Below are 14301 nucleotides of genomic sequence, written 5' to 3'. Positions count from 1 at the left end.
ACCAGGTTGAAAGTGGGCTGTTAGCGGTGTGCGCAGCTGCATGGCTGCCTTGCCAGCTGTGACAATGGTGCTCCGTGCCTGTCCACCCTGACCCCACAGCCCTCCTGGCCACCCCCATTACTACCCCCAGCCTTGACAGAATCCCCTGGACAGTGGCACAACTGTCAGCAAACTATGGCCATGTTGGACACTTTGCGTACGCCCTGGGCTGGATTCCCCATTCCGCTGCGGCAAAACGGAGCATCCCGACGGCGGAGAATCCAGCCCCCTGTCTCTCCCTCCCATGCCGGTTTCACGATTTTTAAAAGCACATGTGGGCCACGCTGTCGGGAACTCGGCCCATCGGAGTCAGAGTATCGCGGCGGCCCCAGTCAGGCCCACGATGATTTGCAAACAGTGCCTACTGTGTGTGCCAGTGAAACGCATTGACGCATTTTAGAGCCCCACCAACCCAACACAAACCCCCTGATCCCCACCTCCCAGGAAGGACCACCCTCGGCACCCTGGTGCCAATTGTTGGGAGGGTATTTATGATCTTGCCACCCCGAGACTGCAAGCTGCCAAGTCCACGCTCCTCAGTACTGACACCAATTAACACCAGTGGGTGCCTCGGCTGGGGGGCTAAGAGCATCCCACCTGATTTGGGAATTGTGTGTCCTGCCTGCCAATGACATGTAAAATGGCTCCAATGAGATATTCGCATGGTCCCACCGGGTCACGGCGGGGAGCCTGACAGGGCTGCCGGGAATCCTGTTATGGCTGGCGGGGTGGGCATGGAGACGCACAACCGATTTTCCACCCTCCGTGAATCCCCTTTTTGGCCTGCCATGGGATTCTGCGCCCCATCTGGATTCCCAATCTTAGCGGTGGGGAACGGGGAATCCCGGCCATTTTCTTTTCCTGTTATTTGCTTCTAGCTGTGAATGAAAATCAGCAGCAATCTGAAAACCAGACATTTATTCCTCTTTACCTAAGAACAGGACTGTAGTATTGTGTCATGATATGCAGATACACACATTATGATATACAGACAAACAGCTTATGGACACAGAGAACAGGACATGACCAATAAGCAGGCAGGACACTCAGGGGTGGGATCTGACTATAAAAGACACGAGGCACTCACACTCCACCTCTTTCCACTGATGAACATCTGAGCGTCAGTCAAGGGTGTTGTTACAATCTCACACCTCCACCACGTGGCTAAGAACTAGTCTGGTTCAGTCAGACAGAGTAACCACACTTAAGTTAGCAGCGAGTCGAACTCACAGAGAACTGTGCTAACTGTGCTCTGAGTTCAAAAAACCTGATTGAACTAACTTCAAGGTCTGGAGTATCTTTCTGATCTAAGCTGCATCCAGTTGCAGCCAGTGTTAGACCAGTGTACCTAACACGACACCCTCCATCTTCTTTATTCATCAGTTGTCATTCAAAGAAAAACAATGACCCTGCTGAAAAATATTATCTGGGTAAATTCAGCAATAGACAAATAATGTGAAACAGCGTTTGTTATAAGTTAATTACGCAGCAAATTACTTTGTTGCAAGTCGTTGATTCAATGCGACTGAGGAATTTAGGAAAAATAAAGGTGGGATTTGTCTGTCGTTATCCTGTGCCCAACACCTTTCTTTAGCTGTGCCAGGCTGCTAAAATAAGAAACTGATTTATATACAAGGTTTTATATATAAAGTCCATTTTATTTTCCAGGCAGACCGAGACAGATACAAAGTTCTTCTGAATATTCTTTAATTGTTTCTTGGCACACATCTGCGGAGCTTTTATTCGTGTTGATGCATTTGAAGAGAGAGCACTGCCCTGTGAAGGCAACTGCTGACGTTGATTGCTGTTGGACCGATTTTAATGAAGTTTTCTTTCTTTCTGCATCAATAAACCTTTTCACACTTTTCCCGAGGTGTGTGTCAAGGAGCTAAAATTCTCCAAAACATTTGTCACTCGAGATCTGATGTACTTCACTGCTGTGACTAGCAAATACCTCAGCTTATTGCAGACATTGTTGCCTCAGGAAATCTGATCTAAGCAGCTGGAATTTAGTGTAGGCTTCGCACACAGACTTCATCATCTTTCATTTTGAAAGGGGTACATTTTGCAACCTCTGCTTTTGTGGACAAGAGCACACATTTGCTAATCTTGTATCAGGTTTGTGACTGCAGGCCCACACCAAAGTGCCATTGCTGAGGTGACCTGCTGTTCCCATTGCTTGGAACCAGTTGAAGAAACAAGTATATGTGTGAATTAGGTTGCTTGCCTTGCAAATCAGAATTGGCAGATGTCTCAACAGCTACATTATGTAATACCTTTAGCAGAGTAACACATCCTAAGACCTTTCAAAGAAGCATTTATTAGAACTGCTGGTCAAAAGTCGTTGAGGCAGGCTACCTTGATCTTTGGTCCAACTTTATGATTAAGAGGCGGTGAGATTTCTTGACTTGTAACTGGTAGCAAAATATTTCAGTTTGTGGAGGAGAATTGTTCTGGTCGTTGGACATTTTTGAAGTTTGGGTTTGCTCCATGATTATAAATAAAGCAGCTATTCTTATGGATTGTTGGGGTGAAATTGGTCACGGTCTGTGTTGCAAAACGGGCAATAACGAATTGGCAGCACATCTTACACTGCAATCCAAATTCTTTTCCTTGCAGTGTGAAACATGTGACTGACTCTGGGATGTTTTACTGTGTAACTGCTCCTGTGGTGATCAATTTCACCTCCAATAGCTTCAAGAAATCAACAGCAGATTGTTTTGATTATTCTAAAGATGTTAAAAATGTTTCTTCAATTTTTTCTTTTTCTCTCCACAGGTAAGTGCATTGAAAGATTTTCAATTCCGAAGTGTCACTGGGACGGGATCAAGCACCACTCAGCTCATTCTAATAATTGACGGTAATGGAATTCACCGGAGAAATAGTTTTGTTGACATATATAGAGTTTGCACATTTTCTTTCATATTGAAAGACCAGAGAATTTGTGAAAGGGAAAATTTGGAATGATGGTGGATGAGATGACAGATGTTCCACAAAAGCAGTTTGACTCCAATTCAGTAATAAGTCACTATATGCAAAGCTTTAAATAAAAGTATGAAAATAAAGAATTCCTTAAAGTAACAGAGAAAATAGTTTCAGACATTGAAGTGTTTGTGTGCTAGAAGTTCCAATAGAAAGTTCAAGTCATGAACATTTTCTTGGACTAATAATGATTCAACATAAGTTTGAGTGTTGATGGGTTGGTTACTTTTGAGGAATATATTGGCTGCCCGTATTTTCTGTCTGATCTAGTTAAAGGTGGGAGAACAATTGACAATCTATTCTGTTTGTTAAGGTTATATGTCACAGCATAAGTGATTAGAAAGGTTAATGTTTTGAATCATGTTGTTAAAGAAAAAAAATCATATTATTCTACTTGAAGTTAATGTAGAATGGTTGCTGTTTTATCTATTTCCTTTATTTCCCTTCATGAATATTATGGTTTTCCAAGTATTACAAAGGAAGTTGGAATGTCTTTGGAATGACTCTTTGTTGCACTGCCGTGTAAGACACTCCTAGATATTTGTTATCTTCCATTTGTATTTCAGGTTTCTTTTACAGATAAAGGTTTACAGCTACTTGTATAATTCCCGTTTTTATCAGGAGTGCATAAATCCAACATAACAAGATAAAGACAGAATTGCAGCATCATCAGTGAACTCTCAACTCCCATTGATTGAAAGTTGAGGATAAATCCTCCAGTTAAATAGACTTCAGCATTCCAATCAAGTGGCATCACATTCAAGTTCATGTAACAGCTTCTCCGAAATTAGTCTGAGTCAGTGAAGTGAGTGTTCATACAAAACTGGTCAGGAATATAATATCAAGGGTTTTAGAAGATTAGTGCAATACTGAGCTGTTATTTGCAGTGCTAATCCCAATACCTGATAGATCCGTTTTCTGCATAAAAATGTCTTTGTTTGAAGTACAAGACTTGAGTGTTGAAGCAGGTATGTACACTGCCCACTTACCCTAGGAGCTGGATGTGGATGCCAGGACCAAACTGCTCATCCTGCTGCTGCAAGACTCAGATAATTATGGACAGGGAAACTACTTTATCCATCCACACAAATCCTAAAGTCACCCCAGTGTAACATCTAACTAATCAAATGACAGTGGAAATTTCACCACTGCCACCATTTTATTGATATCAGTTCAAAATCCGGCACTATCGCTCCGATATGAAGGGAATATTCATGTGCTGGAGTACAGCCGGAAAGAGTCATGTGGGTCATTTCCAGTCAGTGTTGTTCTGAATAAAACACTGGGGATTTGTAAACTTGGAAATGAGGAGCCTGAGATGTAATCTTGCATCTTTATTAGTTTGAACTGTATCCCTTTATTCTATATTGGTCATTTAATTTAAACAACATTCTATATTTACATTTCCCATTACTTTGATCTACTACTACAATCCCCTTTATTATTGTGGATGGATAAGATCAATATAAATATCCCTCAATAAGGTAACCTCTATTACTCTTTCCAGGCTTAAAAGTCCAAGTTTCTCTGGGATTTACTTATAGAACTCAAAACCCTGATACTGGCTGGAGCTCACCCTCATGACTCTTACCTGATCTGACTCCAGCTCCTTCACATCTCAGTGACCAGCATAGATGCAATATTTAAGTTCTGTCTGACCAGGGGCTGTATTCCCGTTTGGGAGACTATGGGCGGGATCCTCCGCTTCGCTGGCAGCACACTCACGCCTGGGATTTCCCGATGGCGTGGGAGTGCCCACAATGGGAAACCCCATGGGCTGGCTGGTGGGACGGAGGATCCCACTGCCACCGGAAAACGGGTGCGACGGGATGGAGAATCCCACCCCATGTTCTCCCGCTGGAGATGAATCGCCTCTGCTTTGCCCTCACACTGGGAGCGGGCGACCAGAGGCGATTCACTATCCCCTACCTTGCAAATTTATGCATGGCAGGTATTGCGAGGGATTCCGTCGGCAAACCCACTATTGGCTGCCAGTTTGAGTGGGCCGCACAATGGTAACGTCGGGCAGCTGAGCCCCCCCCCCCCCACTCGCCCCCAATGCAATTCCACCAGGCCCAATATGGGATTTGCTGGGTAACCTCCCCTCCCCGACAGTATGAGGGTATGAGGCTGACCCAACCCCCCATGACCTCCCACCAGAGACCCCCCCATAACCGAACTCCCTGCCTGGAAGCCAGAGAGCAGTCCAGACAGACAGTGAAAATAATCACTGCACCTGCATGATTTCTTTCAGTGACTGCTGTACAAGGACACCCGGGCCTCATTGCCTCTCTCAATCTACAGCCACTCAAGTAATAATCTGCCTTCCTATTTTTGCTACCAGAGAGGATAACCTCATATTTATCCACATTACACTGCATCTGCTGTGCATTTGCCCACTCACTCAACGTGTTAAAATCACACTGAAACATCTCTGCATCCTCCTCACAGCTCACCCTCTCACCCAGTTTTGTGGCATCTGCAAATTTGGAGAAATTAGCCTGAATTCTCCTGTCGTTTCTGTTCCCACCGGCAACGCACGCCCACCCATGGGTTTCCCGGTGCGTTAGGTGGCTTCAATGAGAGTTCCCATTGACAGCAGTGGGAAGATAAAATCCCGGTGGCAGTGAACAGGGCACTGGTGGGAAATGCGGGGCTGGGGGACCAGAGAATCTCGGCCATTGCATTTAGTTCCCTAATCTAAATCAATAATATATATTGTGAATAGCTGGGATCGTAGTAATGAAATGAAATGAAATGAAAATCGTTTATTGTCACAAGTAGGCTTCAAATGAAGTTACTGTGAAAAGCCCCTAGTCGCCACATTCCGGCACCTGTTCGGGGAGGCTGGTGCGGGAATTGAACCGTGCTGCTGGCCTGCCTTGGTCTGCTTTAAAAGCCAGCGATTTAGCCCTGTGCTAAACCAGCTCCGTGTAGTACAGATCTAGTATAGATCCCTGCGGCACCCCACTACCTGCCATTCAGAAAAATACCCATTAATTCCTACTCTTTGTTTCCTATCTGCCAGCCAGTTTCCGATCCATATCAATACACTACCCCCAATCCAATGGCGTTAATTTTTCCACACTAATCTCATTTGTGGGACTTTGTCAAAAACCTTCTGAAAGTCCAAATAAACCACATCCATCACGCAAACCAGCCTCCCATCCATTGACTCTATCTACAATTCCCGCTGCCTCGGAAAGGCAGCCAGCATAATTAAGGACCCCACGCACCCCGGACATACTCTCTTCCACCTTCTTCCATCAGGAAAAAGATACCAAAGTTTGAGGTCACGTACCAACCGACTCAAGAACAGCTTCTTCCCTGCTGCCATCAGACTTTTGAATGGACCTCCCTCGTATTACGTTGATCTTTTCTCTACACCTTGCTATAACTGTAACATTATATTCTGCAGTCTCTCCTTCCTTCCCCATGTACAGTGTGCATTGTTTGTACAGCATGCAAGAAACAATACTTTTCACTGTATACTGATACATGTGACAATAATAAATCAAATCAAATCAAATCAATGATCAGAAGCTGCTGAAAGATGATTGGAATAAATAGTTGTCCAGCACATAGATGTTTTCAAAGAAAATGTGTTTTCTTCCTGTGACCAAACACTGTTTTCTGTTGAAGTCAGTGAAGCTTTCAGATAAACAATCAGTAGAGAAACATACACTGTCCTGGTATCATAAATTAAACCTAATTAATTGGATCATAATTGAAGACCCAACATGTGCAGGAACATGTCTGCCATGCCAAATTCAGTGTAGCTGCTGTATGGGAGACTGTACTGCTGCACAGGAATGTTTGGAATGACAAAGGACTGTTGAATAATGGATTAGAGGCTGTGAATGCATTGCAGTTGTTTTCATTAGCGAGGTTCTGCCATTTTTTTTCTTCTTTACGTGCCAAGTTGTCTTGCAAGTAAAACAATAAAGATGTCTTGCTGCTGATGGGTTGCTGTAATTTGCAACTGACTGCTTAGCAATTCAGGGTTTTAAAATCCTGAACGCTGTATTCTTGCTGTGTTCAACGACATATACGGAACAGCACAACTGCTCGGTGATTGAGGTGTTTTAGATAAAACCATTTACTGTATTTCTGCTCAGATTTATGCAGTATGGTGAATTCCTATTCATAAATGTACTTTCCTTTCTTCCTATTTGCTATCACAAACTATTCGTACTAAAATACACAAGTTGTACATTTCAATTGTGACAGTAACAATCAAAAATCAATGCTGTCACCTTGTCGAAGAACAAAAAGAGCTGAAAATGCAGCCAGAAATTGAGAAAGTTCTGGAGACCGGCCCCACCGGGAATGTAAACTGCTTTTGTTTTGTTGCTTGCTAATCAGACTTCCATGTATTCTCTTGGTTTCAGATTTTCTTTTCAGTTAGTGGGGGTGATTTTCCAGACACGTTGCGCCCGGCGCAAATCCCGCTATAAATGAGAGGGCACCCCTGAAACGGGATTGCGCTGGGCGCAAATCAGTTTCCCATCCTTCCGGCCCACTCCAGTTGGCAAGAAACTGGATGAGAAACTGATCACAGCTAATTTGTATTAATTTTAATCCCAGTAGTGAGATTAAAGACGAGTGCAGTGGCCCCTCAGTATTCTACCATTCTACCGCCCCCCACCCCCACCCCACAACAGCAGCAGATAGGCATCGGGTGCGAATCACTATTCATCCTTAAAAGCGAGACCATGACTCTGAGAGGTGAAGCAAGGAGGTTAGTACCCCTCTCCACTTACCTCCAGGGAGCACAAGGGCACAGCAGCAACTAGCCAGATGAAACCTTTGTCATAATATACACCAGTATATCATGGTGCAGACACACACTGATGAACATGCAGTGGGACCAATCAGCATATACAACACCGCAGCCAATCACCAGTGAGAGCACACGCACTATAAAGACAGGGGATAGGAGAGTTCCCGTTCATTCTAGTAGCAGCTAGCCAGGAGGACAGAGCTCACAGCCTGCAACACAGACATTCACCATGTGCTGAGTGCATCACCTGGTTAGGACTCGGCAAGGGTCAACAGTTAAAGCTGGTATTGCATTTACCCACAGTTCAAGTATGTTAATATAGTTAACCTTGTAATAAAATAGAGTTGCACCACTTCCAGTGTTGGTCACCTGTTTGTGATCCAGAACACCCAACACATCATGGTACAAGGAGTGGTTGCATACTGGCACTTCTGAGACCCACCTGCAACTAATCAGCATTCCGGCATCCTGAAGTATGGAGAACATCAACCCGCCGCCGCTGCTCCGCATCGCCGGCACCTCAGCGTACAGCGACAACCAGCAACGATACCCAGGCAAGATGTTCAAGACCCGGGTTCCGCAGCAGCTCCAGTGCCACGGCGATCTCCGCGAAAACTGGCGGGCATTCCGGCAAAAGTTTGAAATCTTCCTGCTGGCAGCCGAACTAGAAGACGTTGCCAATCCTGAAAAAACAGAGCTTCTCCTCACCATCGTCGGTGCCAGAGCAGAAGAAATCTTTTAAAAATTCAAGTTCTCCAAGGGGCAAAACAGGAGCGACTTCCAGGCAGTCCTGGACAAATTCGGCAAATACTGTGAGGAAAACACACTCCAACCAGCAAGGAAAGGTAAGAGAAGCGCCAGTACTCACCTCGAGGCCGAAATCCCGGAGCAGAGAATTATTTTGCTCGGTGACCATCTTTCTAAAGGGACTGCACTTGCGCAGTTGCGCGACGCCGCGCATGCGCAATCACGAAAACGGCCATCAGTAAAGGAACCGCGATCTGCACATGTGCAAACACCTCCTACATGCTATGTCACGCGCGTCATGACGTCAGAGGCCCCGGACCACGCCCATTTAAAGGGGAAACGTCCCAAATCAAAGAAAAAACCTTTTAAAGCTGTAAAACAACCTTCCTTCACCTGGAATGACAGCACAATGCCTCAAATTGAACCAGGAAATGAAATAAACCTCCGAAGAACCCTGCAACAAGCAGTTGCCTACCCCCCAAACCGAGTCCGATTCCGACTTCCCGCAGACCAGTGACACCGAGGACCCGAGGGAGCCTCTTCGAGTCGCTGTTATAACAAAGAACAGGCTGTCCCCGAATCAAAACCACCAGCCTCTGTCGGTGCACAGCATTGATCCAGACGACGAGTGGTGTGCCACCCTGACAGTCAACCGATCCCAGATACGATTCCGCCTGGACACTGGTGCTTCCACTAATCTCCTAGCGTGGGCAGCCTTTCAGACCCTTGGGGTTAAACCAACCATTCTTCCATCGACCTGCCAACTAGTGGACTACAATGGCAACGTCATTCCTGCTACCGGTTCATGCCAACTCGAAGTGACGCACAACTCGCGAAAAGCCATCCTTCCCTTCGAGATCGTGGGCTCCTTGAAGGACTCTCTGCTAGGCGCACAGGCGTGCAAACTCCTAAACCTCGTTCAACGAGTACACTCTCTCTCTCCAGAGGACACGTCTGCCTTCCAGGATGCGGACTTCATGGCGCAACTCAATGCCATCATCGACCAGCATCGTGACGTTTTCGAAGGCATGGGCACGCTTCCATACACTTACAAAATCCTGCTCAAACAAGACGCCACACCTATGGTTCATGCACCGCGCAAAGTCCCAGCACCCCTCAAGGACGCCTCAAGCAGCAGCTGCAGGACCTCCAGGACCAAGGAGTGCTCTCCAGAGTGACGGAACCAACTGACTGGGTCAGTTCCATGGTGTGCGTAAAGAAGCCCTCCAGCGAGCTCCGGATCTGCATTGACCAAAAGGATCTGAATCGCAACATAATGAGGGAGCATTACCCTATCCCCAAGCGCGAGGAGATCACGTGCGAGATGGCTCGGGCCATCTTCACCAAACTTGACGCCTCGAAAGGATTCTGGCAAATTCAACGAGACAGGTCAGCAGAAAGCTGTGTCCCTTTAATCCCCCGTTTGGCAGATACTGCTACAACAGGATGCCGTTTGGGATTATATCGGCATCAGAAGTATTCCACCGGATCATGGAGCAAATGATGGAGGGCATTGAGGGTGTGCGCGTCTATGTTGACGGCATCATCATTTGGTCCACCACCCCGCAGGAGCATATCAGTCGCCTCCAGCGCGTTTTCAAACGAATACGGGACCAAGGCCTTCGCCTCAACAGAGCCAAATGTTCCTTCAGTCAGACGGAACTCAAGTTCCGAGGGGACCACATCTCCCGGTTGGGTGTGCGGCCAGATGCGGACAAGGTGGCAGCCATCACGGCCATGCAGAAGCCAGCGGTTAAGAAGGCGGTCCTCCGATTTTTGGGCATGGTCAACTTCCTGGGGAAGTTCATCCCCAACCTCGCCTCCCATACCACAGCTCTCCGGAACCTGGTCAGGGAGACGACAGACTTCCAATGGCTTCCCGCCCACGAGCGCGAATGGGAGGAGCTTAAGACCAAGCTTACCACGGCCCCGGTATTGGTACTTTTTGATCCCACAAAGGAAACAAAAATTTCAACGGATGCCAGCCAATCCGGCATTTGGGCGGTGCTCCTGTAACGCGATGAGGCCTCATCATGGGCCCCCGTTGCATATGCGTCACGTGCCGTGACCCCCACGGAACAGCGCTACGCGCAGATCGAAAAGGAGTGCCTGGGCCTGTTGACTGGGGTCGACAAATTTCATGATTACATGTACGGCCTCCCCCAATTCACTGTCGAGACCGACCATCGCCCGCTGGTCAATATTATACAAAAAGACCTGAATGATATGGCCCCTCGCCTCCAGCGCATTCTGCTTAAACTCCGGCAGTACGATTTCCAGCTCCTCTACACCCCGGGCAAGTACCTGATCATAGCCGACGCTCTGTCCAGGGCAGTCAACACCCCGTGTGACCCAGAGGGGTTCGTCTGCCAGGTTGACGCCCATGTGGCCTTCACGGCCTCCAATCTGCCGGCCACGGATAAACGCCTTACCCACATTCGCCGCGAGACTGCAGCTGACCCCCTACTACAGAGTGTCATGCGCCACTTGACGGACGGGTGGCTCAAGGGCCAATGCCTGCAGTTCTACAATATCAGAGACGATCTGGCAGTCGTCGATGGTGTCCTCTTGAAGCTGGACCGCATCGTGATCCCGCACAGCATGCGCCAGCTCGTTTTGGAACAGCTACACGAGGGCCATCTTGGCGTGGAGAAGTGCCGACGGAGGGCCCGAGAGGCTGTGTACTGGTCCGGCATCAATGAGGACATCGCCAACACAGTGCTCAACTGCCCCACCTGTCAGCGGTTCCAGCCGGCCCAACCACGTGAGACCCTACAGCCCCATGAGTTGGTCACGTCCCCTTGGTCTAAGGTAGGCGTTGACCTGTTCCATGCACTTGGCAGGGACAATGTTCTGATTGTAGACTATTTTTCGAACTACCCGGAGGTCGTATGCCTGCACGACATCACATCATCGGCGGTCATCCGTGCCTGCAAGGAGACCTTTGCTCGTCACGGCATCCCACTCACTGTGATGTCGGACAATGGCCCCTGCTTTGCGAGCCAGAAATGGTCCAACTTTGCCAGCATGTACAACTTTGTGCATGTGATATTCAGTCCCCTGCACCCCAATCCAATGGCAAAGCGGAAAAGGGCATCCACATCGTCAAACGGCTCCTCTGCAAGGCTGCCGATGCAGGATCCGACTTCTACCTCGCCTTGCTGGCCTATCGTTCGTCCCCACTCTCCACGGGCCTGTCGCCAGCCCAGCTGCTCATGGGTCGCACCCTCAGGACCACGGTGCCGTCCATTCACGTCCCAGACCTCGACCACGTTCCGGTCCTTCAGCGGATACAACAGTCTCGTGCACAACACAAGGCGGTGCATGACGCACGGGCGACTGATCTCCCTGCTCTGGCGCCTGATGACAACGTCCGCATCCATCCTCCGGAGGGTGGCTGATCTGCAACTGCTGTGGTTCTTCGGCAGGTCGCTCCCCACTCGTTCCTGGTTCGTCTGCCAGATGGTTCCATTTGCCGCCGCAATCGGCGTGCCCTTCGTCTCGTTCCACGCTCGCTACGTGGTCCTCCACCGGTGCCACGCCCTCCTGTTGTCCCCAACCTGGACTATGTGGAGATTCCGAATACTCTGCATCCTCCTCACTCTGCCGTGGCCCAGCCCGTTCCTCAGCCGGTGGCTCCTGACCCACCCTTGAGGCGGTCAACCAGAATTCTTCACCCACCTCAGAGACTTGACTTATGAGTTTTACAATGTTGGACTCTTTGATCTGTTCTGTTATCCTGTTTCATCGTTCCAGTAGTTTGTATATAATGTTCATTTTGTTGTTGGTGTGACACCCTATTTCGCTGCACCAGGCACCTTCCCGTGGAAATAGATTAGCCTCATGTACATAGTCATGTAAATAACACGCACACACATAGTCAGGTACATTCACTACATGATATTTATTGTCACGCAGGCATATATTCTTTATATAAAAGGGGGGATGTCATAATATACACCAGTACATCATGGTGCAGACACACACTGATGGACATGCAGTGGGACCAATCAGCATACACAACACCGCAGCCAATCACCAGTGAGAGCACACGCACTATAAAGACAGGGGACAGGAGATTCCCGTTCATTCTAGTAGCAGCCAGCTCGGAGCACAGAGCTCACAGCCTGCAACACAGACATTCACCATGTGCTGAGTGCATCACCTGATTAGGACTAGGCAAGGGTCAACAGTTAAAGCTGGTATTGCATTTACCCACAGTTCAAGTATGTTAATATAGTTAACCTCATAATAAAATAAAATTGCACCACTTCCAGTGTTGGTGACCTGTTTGTGATCCAGAACACCCAACCTTCAGCCTGCTTTCTTTCATGTTTTCCATCCCATAACAGGGCAAAGCACACCTGCAGCCTGTCTGTCCTCAAATGTTCTCACAGGACAGAGCCATTTTGCAACTTGCTTCTTGCAGAAGCATTTCATTCCCCTTTCAGTTACAATAGGCTCTGTTTTTATCCCTTGTACTTGGCTGTTTACATTGAATTTCAGACCACATTGACTTTTACAAGTCTCTTGATTGACAGCTGAAGGCTATCTTAAAGGAAGGTTTGACTTTGTTTCTTTTTATAGCACTTTACAATCTATTAACACTCAGACATTAATTTCTGCCGGTGCTGGTTGTAAGATGTGTAAAACAAAAATGTATTCAGCAAAGAGAAGCAAACACGTTACAAAGACTGAGTGCAGATAGAAATTTGTGGGATGCTCAGCTGTTATTCACTGGGCAGGTGGTAGTCACTGAAATGTACATCATTATTTAACAATATGATAGTCTGCAAAATATTATTACAATGTACGTGGTTCTCAAAGTTTGCAAAGTACTTTATTTTTCATATTGCTGAACCCTTTTTCTGTCCAATATCTACCGAGTTAACCTCCACCCCATTCTAGATTGTTCTAAATTCCGCACCTTCTGTGTACATTTTCACTTCAGAGTTCATTCAAGTCTATGTTTCCTGCTTGTGTTGAAGAATTTGTTGGATTTCAATTCAACAGTAGCCTTTACAATCTTGAAAACTTTAATAAGATCTCTTCTTTTAAAATGTATTTTTCCAATTAAATGGCAATTTAGCGTGGCCAATCCACTTACCCTGTAAATCATTGGGTTGTAGGGGTAAGACCCATACAGACACGGTGAGAATATGCAAGCAGACATGACCCAGGGCCACGTTTGAACCCGGGTCCTCGGTGTCGTGAGGCAGCAGTACTAACATTGTGTCACCGAGCCACCCCACCCTGGATTCTAAGTCTTCTGTGCCAGATTCTCTGAGATCTGTGCTTCCTGAATTTTAAACAGTTTGATTTGTGGCCATGCCTTCAGTTGCCAAGGACTCAGTTGCGATGCTCTGTTTTGCCGGCAGCCCGGGGGTTTCCTGACGGCGTGGGGCTGCCCCGCAATGGGAAACCCCATTGACCGGCCGGTGTAACGGAGAATCATGCCGGTGGGGGAAAAACAGAAATGTGGCGCGGCGGAGCGGACAATCCAGCTCCTACTCTGGATTTCCCTTCTTAAACCTCTTTGTCTCTCTTCCTCATCCAAGACACTGTCCTTAAAACCTACAGGCTGGATTCTCCGTCGGCGGGATCCTCCGTTTCGCTGGCAGCGCACTCACGCCCGCCGATTTCCCCATGGATGGGGGTGCCCACAAAGGGGAACCCCATTGGCTGGGTGCCAGGACGAAAAATCCTGCTGCCAGCGGGAGCACCCCACACCAGGAAACAGATGAACTGGG

This window comes from Scyliorhinus torazame, chromosome 8, assembly GCF_047496885.1.
Source record: "Scyliorhinus torazame isolate Kashiwa2021f chromosome 8, sScyTor2.1, whole genome shotgun sequence".
In the NCBI taxonomy this organism is placed as follows: domain Eukaryota; kingdom Metazoa; phylum Chordata; class Chondrichthyes; order Carcharhiniformes; family Scyliorhinidae; genus Scyliorhinus; species Scyliorhinus torazame.
The sequence above is the reverse complement of the archived record's forward strand: the minus strand, read 5'-3'. Positions refer to the sequence as shown.